The sequence below is a fragment of the Apis laboriosa genome, unplaced genomic scaffold, assembly GCF_014066325.1.
Source record: "Apis laboriosa isolate Shangri-la unplaced genomic scaffold, ASM1406632v1 scaffold26_cov146, whole genome shotgun sequence".
Taxonomy (NCBI): Eukaryota; Metazoa; Arthropoda; class Insecta; order Hymenoptera; family Apidae; genus Apis; species Apis laboriosa.
Window position 1 is genome coordinate 2,068,685 of NW_025222592.1, and position 21,508 is coordinate 2,090,192.

At 27.4% G+C, this 21,508-nt stretch overlaps 1 protein-coding gene across 2 annotated transcripts in view; it reads right to left on the minus strand.

Moving 5' to 3' along the window:
- Positions 1-21,493, minus strand: part of LOC122713830 (fibroblast growth factor receptor homolog 1-like) — a 99,747-nt gene extending 78,254 nt beyond the window's left edge. For both annotated transcript variants that reach the window (XM_043934622.1, XM_043934624.1), the window contains exon 1: positions 21,185-21,493. The gene's annotated coding sequence lies outside the window, so the exon portion shown is untranslated. The remainder of the gene's footprint in view (positions 1-21,184) is intronic.
- Between the last annotated feature and the right edge of the window lie 15 nt (positions 21,494-21,508).

A 21,508-nucleotide genomic window follows, 5' to 3' on the forward strand; every position in this document is an offset into this window, starting at 1 on the left:
GTGCCTCCTTCTTCTCTTCTTTTTTTCTCCTCCTCCTCCTCCTCCTCCTCCCCCTTTTAAATCTTTTTTTTTATTTTTTTCCCTTTTTTCTCGTCTACCCTCTCGAACAAACAACGAGGAAGTGAATTATGATCGACGGATGCGGCTATCTCCGGCGACGAAAGGAAAACATTAACTCGTCGTTTTTCATCATGGACGTCCATATGAGTTTCGACTCGTGGAAGATTCAATTTAACTCTTGCCACGTGCAGGCCAAGTTCGATCTTCGATGGGTATGGCGTTATTTACTGGCTCCTGTATATTGCTTCTGTCAGTGATTCGAATGGATTTATGAGAATGTAGTAAGGGCATGTGATTTACCCTTTGTGGTGGTAAGTGAAATTTGAAGGATATATTTTTATTTATTTTTTTTTTCGTGCAAATTTGTTGGGTAGTTTAATATTAGGATATATGAAACAATAGTAATAATAATAAATTTTTTAATTTTAATTTAGAATTATGTAATATTGAATTTTCTTGTCCCCTTGTTTAATAATATGTATTTTATATATTAAAATAACTCCATTATAAATTCTCTCATTCAAACATCTCAAATTTTTAAATTTCTCAAAAACAAAAGAATTCCAAGTTTAAAATTCAATTGTAAACTTTTTATGCTTTCAAAAACTTATCACTTTCAAATATTAGTCTAATAATTCGTCTGAACATTTTAAAATTGCAAAATATTATTATAAACTTTTAAATTCCTAAAGAACTAACGATTTTCCAAATATCATCCATAAATCCAACTTTGATTTTTAAAAAAAAATCAGAAAATCTCGAAATAGAAGACAAAAGATCCTTGAAGAAAAAAAGAGAAGTCATCAATCATCTTTATGAGGAAGAATCAGGGAGGTAAGGGTCAAGATTGGTCTATGGTCGTTTAAGAAATCGCGATAACACTAAAGCCTGCGTGACACGCTTTCACGAAAGGAAGTATTTCTCGTTATCCTCGGATTATTTCCTTAAAACGATGAAACAAGTAGCTGGATATTTCATTAATCATCATTAAATCCGGCTGGAAGTTGCTGCCACGAAATAATGAGACCGTTCTATGTTGGAGATTGTGCTCCTTTAATCTCGATTGGCATCAAATAACACAGCACCAGACATATCTTTTTTCTCACTCCCTCCTTCTTATTTTCTCTTCTTCTTGTTTCGTCCCTCTATCTTTTTTATTTTTTTTTTTTTTTCTTTTTCCATTATTTCGTTTCCCAAAGGACACAGACCCGAGTTGCTTAGCGTGAGATTTTATCTTATAGAAACGAAACATGCCGTGGAAAAGAATCCTTCTGGGAGGTAACCGATTTTCAATGATAGAGCATCGATCAACGCGTTAATCGATATTCCTGATAAAAAATTCATCGCACTTTGTGTTTTAATAGAGGGTGAAGATTTTATGAGGATATAGTTTTGTTTTATAATAGGAATAAAATTCTTCTGTTTATGAGGATATCGTGATAGTTTGAGCTATTTTAATGAAAGGATTACGAATTAATGACTTCTATAAGTGGATTCCTCTGGTATAAGTATAGTAATGATAGAGTAATGAATAGTAAGTAAGTGATACTTAGATTTAGTAGAACAAAATAGAACAGTAATGGAGGTATAATGTAGTGCTTAAAAGATACAAATTAGATGGTATTGAGATCGTAATATTTCATATCCAATTGTATTTAGTATCTATTTTATCATATTGTTATATTATATATCATATTGTAAGTAATAATGTAAGTAAATATTAATTATGATATCTAAAAAAAAATATAGATTATAAATACATATAAAATTTTTCAAAATAACAAAAATAAAATATAATTGCAAGTTTCTTAGTTTACAAAATTTCTCAATCAAATAATTTTCTCTTTCCTTGTTTTGAATAAAAATAATTACCAAGCTATATCAAACTTGTATTTCTGATTTATATTTCATAACAAAGGAAATACAAATTTTCAATTTATCAAGAGTAAAGTTTTAGAATCGTAGATTTACACTATTTGTTTACCAAACATCATCAAATTAGATAAAATCAATTATTAATTTTTATTTTATTATTAAATATATGTACAATATAATCAATTACAATATATATCAATTATTATCCAAATAAAATAGACGAAGTTAATAAGTATTAAATTCGTTATTACAATCAATAAAAACAAATTCAATATGATCTCAATTCCTCTTTTCTCGAATTGCATCTACGCAAACCTAATAAAAGAACTTGTTCTCTCGTTCATTACTCGGCACACGAGCTATAATCGCATGGAGAATCTTTTCAGAATGGTTGATACAGATCCTTTTGTCTTCTGCGCATGATCTGGCCACGCATCGTTGTCCAGTAATTGGCGGAATGAGCGCAATGAGGTCGAGTGATTGGCGAGTCTCTCTCTTCGTGTGGTTCCTTCGAGCCTTCAGGCTTCTATTATCCGATACCATACTGTGTAATTGCGTTGCGATTCCGTTTGTTCTATGAATTAATCTTTGAACGAGTTTTCAAAGTTATATATTGCAATTGAATTTGAAAATTAATAAGATTTATTTCTTTACGCTTTCTTGAAATATTTATGAAATTTTATTTCAGATTTATTTCACAGATTATATTATTTTTATACCAATTTTTTATAAATAGGAATATGTAATATCAAGTATACAAATTATAATGAAAAATATTTTAATAGAGTTCGTTACGAAAATTATATATGAATCAAACAATTATCTGTTTCCTATATTTCAATATCGAACAATATACCAGTAGATGAACAAAAATAGGATACGAGAAAAAAAAGAAAGACAAACAGGAGCAATGAAAATACTTGTCAAGAAGTCATTAGGGTATCTCTTATTTGCGGTTCACCGCAGTTGCGGTTAACATTATTATGCAATCTGACGATTAGGAGACTGTAGTATCAGTCCCCGCAAATAGCTTCATAAGGCATTCCTCTGTAGCCACTGACTATAAATATTGATGATCTATTGGTGAAGAAAATTGTTGGTTTGATGTTCGTTCACAAATCATCTGCTTCATGTAAAGTGTAGCAATATATAATATATATATTGTATTGTTAGGGAGATAAATATATATATATATATATATACTTTTTCACTATATATTTTTTTAATTGATTAGATATGTATATGAAACAGAATATATAGTATGTTTGTCTGAAGTTAACTAGGAAGTCAATTACGATTGATACGTAAATCATGCATGTTTGAATAAACGTTGTTTATTTTTGTTGTCACGTTTCATGGAATTCGTTTACCGAATCAAGAGGAATTCTGTGATAATTGAAACAATTTCTATAATATAAAATATACTTTTGCTATAAATTGTATTGTTAGATAGAAAAATAAATAAATGTTATTATATAACAAATATTATATATTATTAATTGTAAACAATTATGAATATTTTGAAACATTATAATTTTCATATATTATTGCATTCTTATCAAAATCACAACTATAAATTAAATTATTAGATTATTATTTATATTATTAGTATATATTAATATTATATTATTCTATTGTAATATCAAATTGTATTTATCATTAAAATAAATGTTACTGAAAATATTGTTATTAAATATTACATCGTCACATCAATTTTTTCGATACAATCAATAAACAAAAGCGTACAACACTTTTATTTTAAAAATAACAAATCCTAAAGTTAAAAAAGTACACCACCAAATAACCTATATACTATCTATCCTATCATGTCGCGTGTTGCGGTTCCGCTCAGTGATCTTGCGCACGATCACGTTGCCGTGTTATATACCATATAACCGATTTCGTATGTATACACGAACGGTTGCCCGTTAAAAATACCCCATATCTCAATGCCGAGAGGAAATGATTCCGACTCCTTCTCTTCTCCCTTTCTCTTTTTACGAGTAACACGTAACATTTCGCGAAAACGACATCATGATCGCTTTGAATAAGAACAGGAAAAAAACTCACGAAAAACAATAAACGTTCGTGGCATGGTTTACGTCAGATCTCTCGAAAATATGCACTGGTCTCAATGTACTTCGACGAACGATAATCCTTGTCCAAACAAATCGGCTCGGTCCTTCGAAGGAATCGTGAACTTCGTGTATTTCGAAGCAGTGTTCGTTTGTTTCACAGCTTCACAAAATTACCCGTAAACGAATGGAGAATGTTCCAACACACGAGAGGGGATCGTTCTTGCTCGTGGCACGCGTCGCCGTTTTTTTCGGATGGCGCTGAAAACGGCGCGTGACGAAGCCCACCTGGCGGCGAAATGTAACGAGATTCTTTTAGATTCAAAGGATCTTTGTACGATGGAAGCAAAATATGTCGTGTTGTATATTGATTCTAGAGGAGGTTAGAATCATTCGAGCTAATTTGTGGTTTACGTTTCGATGTTTGTGAAATGTAACATTCTATGCGTAATGGAAGCAATAATGAAGTTGTTCTACTATTCCAAAACAAAACTAAATTCTAAAATAATTTTAAAAAGGCTTTATAATGTGTTTTGGAATAAAAATAAGATTATGGAAAGAAGATTTTATTGAAAGAGATTATTGAAGATTCTTTATCACATACAAAGAAAGTTACGATTACAGTTAAGTACATAAAATTAAGATTATATTATTCTTATGTAACTATTAAAATATATATTCAATTAAATTGATAAAAATTAAAACTTGTAAATCTTTTCAAAATAACAATTCAGCATATCATAATTCTAACAATTTTTTAAATATATATATATGTTTCTTCAAAGATATAAAAATTCTTACAAAATTGATTTTTAAATTAATCTATAAAAATAATTTAATGTTTTCTTTAATTTGTAATTTTACGGTATTTTTATGAATCCACCTTTCAAAAATGATGTTCTATAGAAGAAAGATTGTTTTTTTCTATGATTTCTTTCTTCTTTTCATTATTATCTAAACTTTGCCTTGATTCGTATTGTCTCGCACGGCTGCCGTGTGCAACGAGCGAGGCAATTAGGGAATCCAGATTTTAATCGATAAATTAAACCGCGAGTGTTCGTGCCAACATGTCTACGCTCGCATGGGTTCGCATACGCGCGCACGTGCAATCGCATGCTCGAATATCTGTGCAATTACAACAATGCTCTATCATGCGTACCAACATTCCATCGAACCGTGACATGTTAGTAATTGATTTGTTGATGCCTTTAATATTAGAATAATGATTTTTTAAATGTTTTTCAAAGGATGTTGACAAATATATGTATTTAATTTTTTATTAATTCAAGCATAATTTAAATTATATAAAAGTACGACATGTATATATTTAAATTATTTTTTTAAAATATTATAATATATTGAGAAATATTATTTAATATTTATATTTTAAATAAATGCAATTAAAATGTAAACAATAATTATTCTTTTCTAAATAAAGTTATAAAAAAGAGATTATGTTTATAATACAGTTTATAATAAAGTCTTAATCATGTTTTTTACTTATAATTATAAAAAGAGTAAATCTCCATGTAACTAATTAATTGCAAAACATTAATTTTACAACTTATGTTATTCAAAATGCAATCAAAATATTAGATAAACAAATTAAAAACCATCAAATGGATGTCCATTACTATTTCAAAATGGTTTCCATTCATTGCACTCAATTTTGCAATTCATCATCCGCGCTAATTTACTTATCATGCTCATTCGCTTCGAAGTTCCTCGAACAACTCGTTTCATTTCCTCAAATAAATCCAAACAAAGAAGAGGAAACCTCAGTTCTAAGTTATAGAGCCGTGCTTGTTCTTCGTTTTTGGCACCAGACGAAGTTTAATGACGTCAATTCTCTATTCGAATTTCGAAATAGCATTTTCGATCACGTCGACCTGAGCCAATTTAACTTTTTTCTCCATTTCCTTGTCTGTGTATCTTGTTAATTTCTTTCGTTCAAAATAGCAATAAGAATTCGAAAAGATTGTCTATTTATTAAAAATCTTATATATGAATTTTCGTAAACCATAAGGTTATCAATGATAAATATTTTAAAACTATCTACGTGAGGGAATTCATATTGATTTGAGTTTACTCGTGATCTAAATGCTTGATTTTATTCAGTTGGAACTAATGCCAAACGGTTTCTAGTAATTTGCAGTGATGATTATTTGAGTTATTGAATGTATTGAAAGTGAAGATGTGAAGATGGGTTTGTTATTATCATGATTATTACTATCTCTGTTCTTTATATTAAATACATATATATGTAGTATTTATTATTGTTACTGTTATGATACTATTATTATTGTTTCTATTTCTATTGTTTGTAATAATTGATTACATATCATAATTATTATTATTCTAGTTTCTTATTATCTTTATATTAATTGTTCTCTTATTATTTTTATATAATTTTTAATTATATATAATATTATTAAAATTAATATTATTATTATTATTATATAAAGAATATAATAGATATTATCAATTTCTTGAAAAAGAATCATATTAAATTCTAAATTTATATATTAAACACATTAAATGATAAAATGATTAAATGATAAACGATATTTTTGATATTATTTATCCAATAACAATTTTATATTTTATTAAATTCAGGTAAAAACATATTCTACACCTTACTAAAAATCATAATAAACGTATCTTCGGGTATAAACAAGTTTAAGAAAAGATTCATTCTGTCTCCAGTGATTGCATTTGCTTCCTAGCAAACTCATTCTCTTTATTTCCTTCCCTTAAATATCCTTCTTTTGCAATCACGAAGTGTCAAAGAAATTTTTCGCGTCGAATCTTTTTCCTTATATCAAAGAGAACATAAATCTGCAAGTTCATCATAGTCATCGCAATTGCGATCTGATCGATGTGATCTCGTTCATGCATTATAAGCCGACATGGCAATAAAAGAAGACATAGGCGAAGACAGATGACTTCTGCTTTAATCGTCACGTCCGCGAAACATTTTAATTCCCCGACAAACGGCTGTCCATCTCCTGGCCTGGCCGATTAATAGACTCGTTGCGTGAAAACGTCCAGCTCTATCCATGCGATCGTCCCTGAGGATTCTCCTTTTCTAACGCATGATTAATGGTTTCCATCAACACTGACAATCACTTTTTCTCTAATCTCGTAAAATGTTCCCTGGCACGTCATTTAGGCGTATATTGTGACATCTGATATTGGTCGTTCGATAAGATAACGATAGACGGATGGAAAATTGTTCTTTGAACGAAATTGCCGCGAATATTCGTGCAATTGGAATCTTATTTAACGATTGCTAATATATGTTCTAGTAATTAAGGTTATGTTAAAAATTATGTTCTTATAGGCTAGGAAATATAGTAATTTGAATTTATTTTTCTTTTATTTTTATATTTTCTTTTATTTTCTTGTATCATATTAAGATTTATAATTTATTTTAGAGGTTAGATTGTTCTTTCTTGTGCAAATTTTTTTGTTATTTTTGTTACAGATTTTTAGGAATTTATGAGACATTGAAAAGATTCATTTCTTAATTAAGAGATTATTTTTTAATAATTATAAATAAAAGTTCAATCATAATTGTAATTTTTTTCTCTTTTTTTAATATTTTCCTTCATTTTTTCTTTATTTTATGAATATATGTTTACCTTTTATTTCTTAAAAGGTTGTTTATAGTTTTTGGAAAAAAGTTAAAAAAATAGTCTAACATAAATATATAATATATAATATCCTAATAGTCTAATTATTTAAATTTTATCATAATCGATAATCAAAGTTATATACTTCATAATTATATAAAAAATTCATTAAATTTAAAGAGTCACTCATTTATTTCAAAATTCATCCATAACGAAAAATACATCGAATGTCACTGTATGTATACATTTTCGAATAACTTGCATTTTTTATCAACTCTTAATTTCTTACACAAAAATCTCAATTAAATGAATACAATGTAAATAGTAATAGATATATGTAAGAAATCTTCATGACTAAATTGATTCTTATAATAATTATGAAATGAATAATTAATGAATAAAACCAAACTATTTCAAAATTAATAAAAGTGTTATTGATATAAAATTATATCCTATCGATCGAGGGAGATTTATGGTCGAGTGGATCCATTCGTCTTGCTAGCACCTCGTTAGGTATTAATTAAGGCCGGTTTTTAACACGGCGGCCCTTTTTAATTGGCCGCATCGAGTCGCGAGATTTGTGGCGACGAGAATAAACCGCATGCCGCTGTGAAATTTATTAATAACCGGCCACAGTGTACCCAATGAATTCCCAGAAGAAAAACCGCCGGTTGCCCACGCGATTCATATGATCGTCGCGCGTTTTCATTAAGCTCCAGAACCCGATCGACCTCTTGTCCCTATGCTGTTACACAGAATCCACGCGATTCGTTTTCATGACCATAGATCTCGAATAAATTGCTTCAAAGAATCTCGTTAATTTAAAAATTTTTCCGAGGAGGCTATTCTGTGTATTGTATGATATATATATTTTTAAATTAGATAATTTTTAAAAATATTAGTTTTATTTTAGAATTAAAATTTTCATCAATTTTTCTGGGAAGATAAAACTTTAATTATTTTTTTTTTTTTGAAATTTTTTTTTCGTATTTTTCTTTTTGAGAATTAAAATTTTCATCAATTTTTCTGAAAAGATAAAACTTTAATTGTTTATTTTTTTTTGGAATTTTTTTTGGTATTTTTTTTTTTTTTTGAAAATTAAATAGTTTTTGAAAATATTTTAAGAACTAGAATTTTTCTGGAATTTTTTTTCTTTTGAGAAAGTTATTATATATTTAATATTTTTGAAAAATAGTTTTCTATCATATTTATCAAATATTAATCAGAAATAAATTTTGAAATTTTTCAAAACACATTTTTCTCATTACACATTTATATACATTATTTTTAATGAAAATTTTATGTTTAAGATAATTGAACGTAATAACATAATGTTTCATCGTATCATTTATATTACTATTTTTTATGTTTTATATACAAAGATTAATTTCAACTTCTAAATATTTATTTCGAATTTTTCTTTCAAAAGTTATTATGAAATTATGATATAGTATATTTTTTGAAAATTAAATCTTTTGATTATGATTTTTATTAAATCCATTGATTAGATCTAAAAACCGAATAATATCAAAAAACTTTACATTACAAAGCTCAAAATTCAGTTTCAAAATGAACAAGGAAAAATGAAAGAAGTTTCAGGAAATAGAATATAAAAATTCAATTACAATAGAATAAGAGAGAAAAAAAAAAAGAAAGAAAACAGAAATTAACCAGATTTTTCCTTCGAAACACTTTCTAGTGTCTCGTTTCACGTTTCTCACACTTCCAAACGTAAATCTCTCGACATGCAACTATGTTTCAACACATTTCTCGGAGACGAGGATTTTTTCCAGGGACGTCCATGTTCGAGGTCTCGAGAAGGTATACGGATGCGTTTGCACGGATGCTATATCTTTTCACGCTGTCTTCCCGTTCATGTTTCACGTTTCTCGAGGTTAAGATGGCTTCGAGGAAGCTGATTTATGGGGTGAATCTAACCAGGTGTTCCATGTCTTTTGGAATGCGATAGAGAGATATTTTAGAAGTACTCTGAGCTTGCTTTGAACTGCCATTCATGGTGTTATGAATCATGAAGTAGTGATTTAATGTTGTTTTGACCTTATTTAGATATTTTATTTCTTTGAGAGAAGATATGATATTTATTGGTGTTTAACCTTTTAATGGTTTTAAAATGTGGATTTTTTAAGAAGAAAATGCAAAGAATTTTAATGAGGCATATTCGAGAAAAATTTCGAGGTTATAATAAAAAAATATATAATACTGCTCTTTTAAAAAAATCTAGATATTTATTAATTACTGTTATATTATATCAAAAAAATTAAATTATTGTAATATTTTATTATAATTAAAAGTATTAAATAAGATTACTTGAAGAGAGAATATTAATTATTAAGACTCAACTTATATGTATTGATGAAAATTTTATATTTTTATTTATTATTAGTTTTTGTACAGTTTTTAATGATTTTAAAAAAGAGTTTTTTAGAAAGTTGAATATTCTAAGTATTCTAAATAATTTTAAATATTATGAAACATTATGATAATACTAATTAATCATACTATCTAAATATGTATTTTTTATTATTATTTATTATTTATCTAAATAAAATTATTAGCTATTAAATTATTAATTTGAATAAATTAAAAATTGAATATTCTAGATAGATTAGATGATACTATTACAATAGACTATGATATTAATTTAATCTATTTAGATTGTAACATTATCAAAATCTACTCAACTAAAATTATTAGATATGTATTAATAGATGTTCTAAAAATTACTTAAAAAAATTCATTGCCAGAAAAATCATTTCATATTTTTAAGAGAGATATTTTGAATAATCTGTTCAATAAATAACAAAAAGTCATAAATAGGATGCCTACATTATTAAGTAAAATAAGTAAAATTGCCATTTCCATAAAATATTTCTTAAATCTCCTTACGTGCTTGCCAAACAACTAATTATCTGCCTTATTAGCGTAATAAATATGCTCACCTTGCAGTATCTCGCTAATAGCCATCAGGATGATTTCCAGCGACGATTGCCACAAATAATACCTTGCCGATCGATAGATGGAATCGACGTTGGAAATTAATTGGTGCCGTTAGTTGCCGAGTTAATTGCCGCTCGTACTACAAGCGCGCCACTTTTTCTCGTCTTGGACCGATCCTCGACATAATCTCGTCGATCACCGGAACAGGAGCAAAGAAATCGAGTGTCTAGACGTGATGATGATCGTCGATGGAAGTCGAGGTAAGGGATCTTTTAACGAACTATTATTTGCATACCTTCGATTTTTTTTTTATTTCTTTTATATATATATATATATATATATATATATATATATATATTAAGGTAAATGCAGGTTTGAAGAATATTTGCTTCCTTTTAGATAAGTTTTATAATGTTCGACAATATTCGATAGATAATAAAGATCGAAAGAAATGTGAGTCGATGTTTTGGTGAGATGGACATGAGACAAGAGGAAACGAAGAGCTTACGTTGTCGTTCGACGAGTTAATTAATCGACATCGTGAGGGACCTATAGAGTAGGTCATGATTTGTGTTTCGCTTATTCGGTATATCTGATAAGGTAATCCTTTTTCTTTCGATTTTATAGTTTTTATTTGTTTTTTATATTATTGTAAATTCATTATGAATTATATTTTTTTATATATTTTTAGAAAAAAAATAGAATTTTTATAAGTTTTTGTATTTTAAATTTTTAATTTTAGAAAATGTAACTCTATAAAAGGATTTTAATCTAAATGAAAATTCTTTTTTGTAATTATTTCAAAAATTCTTCTGTTGCGCCATTGCCGAACAACGGTATCTTAGATATCTTCTCACCTAATCATTATTATATTCTAATACGTAAATCATAGAAATCTTCCATACAATGCATAAAATAACCATTTATCTTTTACCTAATGAAATTCACATCACAAAACTTTCCTCAGAAATGATTTATTATCACAAAGTTGTTTTCTACGTGTCTCACAAAATTATATTTATTCATTATATTTATTCAAGTAAAAATCTTCTTATCTAATCAATTGCAATATCGATTCAATTTTAGAAATACTCTATTATTGCAAAGTTTTACATAATTTATATAAATCGATTATTTTTAAAAGAAGTAAATATTTTCTCAAGACTAATGGTACTCAAATAAAATTCTAATTAATCTTAATTTTCTTAAAAAAAAAAGAAATTATTGCAAATTTTTTTTAGATTAATATTTCTAAAAAAGATATTTCTTGTTAAGATTAATAAGTACTTAAGTAATTGACTTAATTCACTTGGTAATCTTATATTTTTATAAAAAATCCTATATTTTTTATAAAAATTAGTTAAAACTTATAAAAATGAAATTATAATAATAAAATTTCTTTACATATCAGAATGTAGAATGATTATTAATATTCTCAAAGATACTTTTTTTCAAGAACTTTCAAATAATCCATCTAATCTAATTAATTCTTTCCAAAAAAAAAAAAAAAAAAGAAAAAAGAAATTTCTAATGCTGAAAAATTTCTTCATGTATCACATAAAATTTCATCAACCAAAAAAGATATAGATCTATTGATTTTTCTACGATCAATAATATTCAAATAAGTTACTTAACCTAATCAACTATCTACAAAAATGGAATTCTGATGTTGCAAATATTTTCTTTATAAATCCATAATTCGTTTATCAACGTTCCTAAAAAAAAAAAAAAAATATAAATTTCTTCTCAACTGGTACGTGTAAACACACAATGATCGCAATACCTTAGCGCAATGAAACGATCTCCCGATCTGAGCATACTCTTCGTCGAGATCGGCATCGAACGAAGAGCGCTCCTTAACTGTACTTGACTTTCGAGACGAAGGCCAGAAAGAATGAAAGTAGGGGTCCGCCACGGGTTCACAAACGGGGGATAGAAACGTCCATTATTCTATTCCGACGAAGTGAGGCCGGCAATCTGGCCTTATAAAATAAACCACTCTAGCGCTTGCGGTCGGTGCGATCTGTCAAATAAATCGTGCCTCGTTTCTTACCAGCTTACTTACCCGACCGAGTTGCCTTTATCTATCCTTGTCTTCGTTTCTTCAAAGCATTACGGATTTCGTTCTCTTTCCACTAAAGTTTCTCGAGTTCGTGAAATGAAACATGGCCTCTGTGGAGACAGAGAACAGGAAGATTCGTCTTCATGTGAAGGGGAATAGGATTAGAAGGAGATACTCGATTCACAATGCGTTCCACTGTGTCTTTCCATCGATCATTTTTCCTTGGTTAAAGACGAGCGGCGCGATTTATACCATGTTACATTACTTAGGTCGTATAAATCGTCTTTTTGATGGTGGGGGGGAGGGGGGGTAGAGGGACAGGTTGAAGAAGATTTGAAGTGGTGTAGAATACAGAGGATGGTTGATAATCTGTATATCTGGGATTTTTGTTTGAAAAAAAGAGATATGTTCTTTTTTTTTTTTTTTTTCTATATAGATTCATAGGTTTTTTTTATAAATTTTCTTCATTTTTAATTGAAAGCTTTTATGTTAAATTAAATAATAGATATTGAATTTTTTCTTTTTCTTCATTTATATCTATTTTCCTTGCACTAACTCTTTTGTTTTTAATAATCTTATTTATTTATTTTTATTTATATAGATAGTGTTTTCTTTATTTTTGCATTTTTAAGTTTTCATTAAATTTACATAAACAATATTCTAATAATAATTATTTAATACATATATTATCGTATATATACATGTATATATTATATTTAATACATATATTATCAAAGATAATTCTTTGAATTTCTTAACTTATTAGCAATTGCATCTAGATCTTTACTATAATAAACTACATAAAAGCTCACTTTTTTAAACGTTTAATTACTCTTAATTTTTGTGCGTTTATTAAAGCTACCAATTATATTTTGCTCGTGCTAATGATCCAGTTAACGATTGCACTAATCAATTCCAGTAAATCTTACTGAAAGAAAAGGCTCAAATTAATCACGAGAGATTATGAGAAAAGAAAAAGAAGCAATTGTCGTATATTATACCATCCAAGAATGAATTCATAAATTATTTAATAGAAATAAACATTCCTTTCCAATTTTCTTACTTATTATTTCTTGCTTATTCTGAGAAAAATAAGAAATAATAATGAACAAAAATAAAAGCAATTAAAGCGTTCTAATCGTTGTTATCCTTTTTCAATAAATCTTCTTTAAATAACTCAGATATAATCATAATAAATTATTCTCGCGACATATATCTTCTAAAAAAGAATATTTAAATTACATAAAAAAAAAAAAAAAAAAAATTAGAATTCGAACTTTCATATTGCAATATATCATTTCATCTTCCAGACATCTCTCATCAAAAAATTTTTAAAAATGATCGAATATGCTATTAAAACGACTGAAATAAATATTTCTTATTCAACGTAATCTAATATTCTACTATAAATAAAATATGACTTTTTCTTTTTCTTTTTCTTTCTTCATCCCATCATTCCATCTTCCTTTTTCCTTTCATTACTTCATTTTCTTTCATTTCTTTTGTTCCACTATACATACGAATATAATATAAATACGTATATCGATGAAGCGAACGATGCCATTTCCTGGATAAGTCTTTTCTTCTAATTAGTTCCAGTTAGGCGTCATATCTCGCTCATCTAGATTATAATTTATTATCTGTTTAAAAGAACAATAATTATTTGTTGGACTGGCACACTGTTTCTTGTTAAATATACGGCTGCTTCCTCGTCGACATTAAATCGCCCTTCGTAGTGGCGCGAGCTCTGTGTAATCTTTATCGGTAAAAATCGTCTGTAAATTGCAAATGGCCACAGTTTACCGCCGGAAGTGGCGCCGGTAACGAGGAACGCATTAAGAATCACGTTCATTTTTTTATAGAGGTAAAAAAGTGGAAACCTCGACGTTTCTTTTGGTAGTTATGATTGCTTAGCGACCATGTTTATGTACTTTTATGCACTTTTTAATGTAAGAAACGGTTGTTGAGGATTGAGGTGATACGTTTCACGAAATTAACTTGATTTGAGTTGTAATGAAGTGTCTATGTTTCTAATGAAGTTTTGGATTATTTATAATAATTTGATATTACCTATAATTTTTAACTACATTTTTTTATTTTGCAATTTGAAGATCTATATTTTATTGCAGATGCTATTAATTTGAATGATTTAATATTGACTTATATGTTTTCTTGTAAAGAAATTGAAGAATTGAAAATTTATTTTTAATTAATTTATTATTTATTGTTTGATTTAAAAACTGAAATATATTAACAAATTTTATAATTTTCTGACTATAAACTTGTATTCCACTTAGAATTTATCATTCTTAACTTTTTAAACTTTTTTTTGTTATAGATTGTATCGATTGTATTTTATATTTCTTAATTGTATTATAATTTTTTTATAAATTTCTAATTCAATAATTAATAAGTACTTTTTATATTCACTTAATATTATATATCCCAATAATCACATTTCTTTTAGATATTCCCCTAAATTACAATTTAATCAACTTTTCCAAATTTTTCCAAATTTAATTTAATCCTCTAAATTCTAAATCGACATTATTAAATATCCATTAACACACATTTGATACATTTTTCTTATTTACAATTAATTGCAGTTTAAACAATTCTAAATTCTAAATTCTTTTAAATTTAATTTAATCATCATTTCCAAATTACCAATCATATTTTACATATTTCCTCCAATTCTTTCAAATTATTAATCAAATTTAATTTCCACCAACATTAGACAATCATTTTCAAATTATCGTATTTCCAAAATACTTTCCAAATAATTTTTGGAAAATACATTCACTTGACAAAAAAAAAAATTTTTCAAATTTCTTTGTCCAATAGCATCCTTCGAACTCTTCCTCGTTGAAAAACTCACGCAAACAACATCGTATACAATGTATAAGTATATTTCGATCAATCATTTTCAAACGACTATCCAATAATTATCCATCCATCACGAAACATCCATCAACCCTCCAACGTGAACAAAGTTAACACAAAACTCGCGCATCATCGTTAACGAATAAACCTCTTACACCCTGTTTACTTCTTTCTCGCTGACACGCCATGTTACTTTTACAGAGGATAGTGCTGGTAATCTAACGCGAGCAAAAAGGGATCCGCTTCATTATACTCGTGATTTATGTTTTCATGCATTCCATACCCTCTCCTTTACTATTTTCCGCCTTTAATGCGACGCGAGTCTCCTCTGTTACCGGAAGCTGTGAAACCCAAGATTTTACCGATCGAGTCGAGCTCATCTCTCGCGTGTATATTATCATTCGCACTCTCGCGCGCACAAACACAGGAAGTGGAACGTCGTAGTTGATTTTAGTCGATTACAGTTTTAGGATGTTATTTATTTATTTATTTTTTTTTCTTAATATCGACACGTCATTGATGTTTTGGAATTGCAAATTTGGATTTTTTTTATTTCTTGTTATTTGTTTTAATTATAAACCATGCTATTTTTTTTTAAAAATTCTTCTGTGATCATATTTTTGAAATATTTTTGATTTTTACTTAATTTTATGTATTTATAAAAAAATTCTTCTATAATTTCACTTGAAAAATTGGAATTATGAATTTGGAAGATTATTTATTATTTACTATTTAAATCTGATTGCACATCTTTGAATTAGAAGAACGAATAAATTCTTATCAACTAAATTAAACTCTTTTTCTTAAAATTTCTTTCTTATTTACTTCTTGTAAATAAAAAAAGATGAAAATAGGAAATTTTAATTTATACAAGTTTCCAATTTTCTATATCCTTAATTTAAATTATATAAAATATGTTACACATTTAAGCTCAAATTACAAATAAAAATTTTCATTTTTTACCAATCAATCATATAATTGTCTTTTTGCATTCTTCAACCAAAAAACTTTAATTTAAAAGTGCCAATCCAATCTTTTAAGTATATACAAGAAAATTTTAATTTACTGATACTGACAACAACTTCCCTTCACTTAAGTTCCTGGTTTCTATATTTATTTATATCTTTAAAATTAAACTATATGCAAAATATATACCTAACTTCAAATTAAAAATAAATCTTCATCTTTTGCTGAATAACAATTGATTTTTTGCATTCCCCAACCAAAAGTATTTAATCCAGAGTTACAGTGAAAAATAATCATCTCATGCATACTGGGATTAAACAAACAAATTATCAACCTTCCGCATGTACACACACTTTTACTTTATCTTTCTCTCGATCTGGAATCTGGATTAAAGAAGCTTACCAAGTCGCGTCGCCGAGACGCGAGGGAAGAGATTAAATAAAGCCGGAATAAATTATCCTTCCCCTGCTCCCTTTCTCTTTCTACGCCACGTATCTTCTTTGTCTCTCCGGCTGGAGGCAATGGTCCGGTTAAACGACGAGAATTAGGGTAATTTCACCGTATACTTTCCATGCAAACGATCGAAATCTTGCTATTTTATAGGCGATGAAATTAATCGAGGAATTAATCGTCAGAAATTAATTGGGGGATTGTTTTGTTTATCTTTTTCGAGGATTGAGATAGCTTTTGAGAAATTTTATGGATAGTTCAGTTGAAGTGGAGAATTATTGAATTTTGATTAAGTTTGGAATTTTTTTAAAAAATGAAGAGTCTTTGTAAAGTGAAAGGAATTTTTGATTTTTTTTTTAAGAATTTTGATGAATTTTTGATGAATAAAATGAAGGATTTCATTTTGATTAAATTTGGATTTTTAAAAAATTATTGGTAAGATATTTTTCTTTGGATTAAGTTTGAGTTTACGTAAAATAACATTACATTTACAATATAACATATCTTTTTCGAGTCAAGGGCTTTTGATAAAAAGTAATTTTTATTTGATGTAAATGTAAATTTAATTTAATTTAATAAGAAATTTTTATATCTTATAATTTGATGATATATATATATTTTTAAAATTTTTAAAACTTAGAATGAAGTCTTAGTTTTATTTTGAAATTTAATTTAATTTCTTTTTTTTTTTTTATTAAATAATTAAAATATTGAAATTTTTCTACGAATTTAAAATGATTTAAAAAAATGCAATTAAAAAAATAAAAATTCTTCAATATATTAATTGCATTGAATTGCATTATCTGCTGCATCTAAAAATAAAATATTTCAATTATACGCTGATTACATGTTTAGTGATTAATTATAGTTATTTATATTTAATAGTCAACTTCCAATCAGACATCAATCAATAAAAGTATCTATATATTATGCAATTAATTCATTATATAAGAATCATATAATTATATAATCATACCTATATTTTATATTTTATAAACAAAATTATATGTGTTATTTAATTTTCAAGAATATTAAATCAAACTTCATTTATCTATTGATAATGACCTTCGAAAAAAAATTATGGCTTCCATAATATTAAAGTTCAACTCTATGTTAATTAAGTAAGTTGATCAATTAATTGAACCAATTAAATGAATAATAAATTAGACTTAATATAAACAAATTGAAACAATTATATCCAATTAAAATTAATTAAATTAATATTAAAATAGCAATGATAGATATTTAAGATAGATATTTAATATTAATTTTTTTAGATCAGTAAAAATAGTAATGGTATTTTTTAATCTTTCATATTTCTTTAATTCTTCATTGAATAACTTCAGAGATTTATAATATTAAAATTTTTTTTCAATTATAATATTGATTCAAAATTAATATTAAATAATTTCAAAGAAAAAAAAAATATTGCACTCTTATTATATTTCATTCTAATGTCTTTCAAATTTATCAAAAACAATAATTAAAATTTATTTATCTGAAAATATTATTCAGATAAATATATTAATAATACAAATTATTATGATAAATTATTCAAATTTATGATTTATCAGGAACCAAGATTTCTACGGTTCGGAAAGAAAGTTGTTAAACATATCTGCATAATAAATCGCGAATCGATGACGGTGCGATCTCTGGTTGGATCATCGATCGTAGATCCACAATCGCGATAAATGCCCGTCAGAATCCAACATACCTAGAATAATGTATCAGAAAATGACAAATGTGCTGTATTCATGAGTGACTATTATACAAAGTCTGCAGGCACTTGTACTTGTCCAATTTTTTTTTCTATTGTCTTTATTATTTCTTCTTTGAAACATTGTGTGTAACGTGATTCGTTACTTTCTTTGTGTGTATTTGATTGGCATTTGAATCGATACGAAATCGCATATTCGTAAGATTGTTCGATTAAAATAGGATCTGATATAACTTACAAAAAATTAAAATTAAAAAAAAAGGATGAAAAGAATATTTGTAAAGAATATTTTAATATTTCTAAGATATTTGAAATTTATTCTTAAATTATTGTTTAATTCAAAAAATAATTTATGTACATACATATATATACATTGAGACTTAAATAAAAAATTCATGAAGCATAAATCAACTCCTTAATCATGATGAAATTGTTCACGAGTAATTAATTAAACAGTAATTAATTGTAATAATTGAATAATTATAAAATAATAAATCACGTTTCATAATTATTTTTAACATATGTATGAGCCTTAAACTAGAATAAAATTCATAAGTCTTAACTTTCTTTAGATAAAAAGATACATAAACAAGATATTGTACATAAAAAAATATTAACATTTCTATTAGATAATAGATACAAATAAAATTAAAATACAAATAAATAAACAAATAAAAATATAGAACACTTGAAAAGAAACGTAAATATGCAAGAAAATATGCGTAATAATGCAAGAAAAGATGCGTAAATAAATAAAAACTTCTCGTCACATCATCACTTTGCATTACAGAATTTACATGAAATTAAATTTCGAATTCCAATGTAGAATTATATACGTTCCTAGAATAAATATTTCATTACATTTTTCCCTTGAACACACATATATATATATATGTATATGTATGCATTAAATTCGATATCTTTTAAACGACGAAATAAATAAAAATATAAAACACATAATAAAAATACGACGAGAAAAAGTTTTGCAATAAATAAAAGTTTCTTGTCACATTTCACTTTGCGTTATAGAATGTCAATTTGTACGAAATTAAATTTCGAATTCCAATGTAGAATTATACTACGTTCCTCGAATACCACGTAATTCAGTGGCGGATAATAACACGTGAGTTGTACACGCGTCTCAACTGATCAATCAACAACGTCAACGATCATTCCATCCGATCTATAAATCGTTGAGCCGAGTGACGCATGAATTTTCGTCCCATACTCGTACGTTTTGATCAAGAAATTGCTCGCTCGGTGACCGGAAATGCGCACTCGCCACCGGAAACGCACTTTTCGCGCTTCTTCCCTCCTCTCTCTCTCTCTCTCTCCTTTCACAGAGTGTCCAAACATTTTGAACAATGACAAATTTTATTTCAAATTTATAAACGAATCTTTTATTTGACTTTTTGAAATCTTAAGTGTGCTTTGTTTTATTATGAGTTATCTTTTTTTTTTTATTGCTAGATTATTGTTTAATTTTTTAATCACGCATCTTTTTTTCTGTTGTCAATTTTTTTTTTTGCGTTTCTTGGTAATGGAACATTGAAAATTTTGTTATTTAATAATTTTATAGGTTACAAAAAAAAAAAAATTCAAGCTGTTGTTCTGTTTCTTTAAACTTTATCCAGTGTTATTATAAGTTTAAATTTCATAATTTCAATTTTACCAAATATTGTAGAATATAAAATATTAAAAGAAGATAAAATATAAAGCAATTAATCTAAAAGCTCCAAATAACCATAATTTCAACTTAAACTCACACTTTAATCAACAAATTTCAACCTATTCCAAACAAAATTTCAACATACTAATAAATACTTTAAATCTTTTTACAAAATTTCCATTTTCTAAATTAATATAAAATTTTCTTTTCTTATTCCCTTTTTTATAATACATAACAAACAAATAATGATTTTTCTCGCTTGTTATAAATACATTTAAGAGTGAACCAACTTTCACAAAATGGAAGTTAAAACAAACATTTTTAATATCTTTTGTATTGAAATAAATTTCATTCTAAAAGTTTTCAATAAATAATTGCAAACAAATTAACTGCATCAGTCTTTCAAAAATTATTTTACTTATTCTTATTTTACTTATTGTGATTTACAAATTGAAAATCCGTATTTTAAATTCAATTTTCCTATCCCTCCTAGTAAAATATCAAAATACTACAAAAACAATGCAATTCCTTTAACCTTAAAGAATGAGAACCAGAATACCATTCTTCTCTTCTCATCCATAAAAACAAATACAGACGATCAACTCAATCCTTGCAAATCTAACCATAATTTCAATTCTATAAGCAAAATACCAACACATCAAATCTTTCCACGAAAATTCTCAAAATTCTAAAATCCAAATATCCATCTTCTCCCGATCAAATCCAACGACCAAATTACCCACTCTTACGGAAGAACGGAATAATTTTTCCGCGAATTCGCACAATATTTCACACTTAGACTCCTATATACTGGGTGGCTGGTCTACTCACCAATCGCGACTCCTTTCCAAGAAAAACCAGAGTTGATGAGGGCCCTCCTCCTCTCTCGTTCCCTCCGTGTCGCGAGCTTCTGGCGTTTCTGGCTTTTCTCAAGGTGCACGAACGCGCGCGCGCGCACTCGAACACGATCCAGAGATCCTGGCCGCTCGATCCAGGATCGCGTGGCCGCTGTCAGGAAATTCGCACTCTCCAAAGAGGAAGCTGATTCACCACGCGCGCATTCCTCCTGTTATTTCAGGCGAGCAGAAGAGTTATAAATCCACCTCCTCTTCTTTCCACGACGGTTCCATCTTCGTGCGAGATCAATCCCCCCCC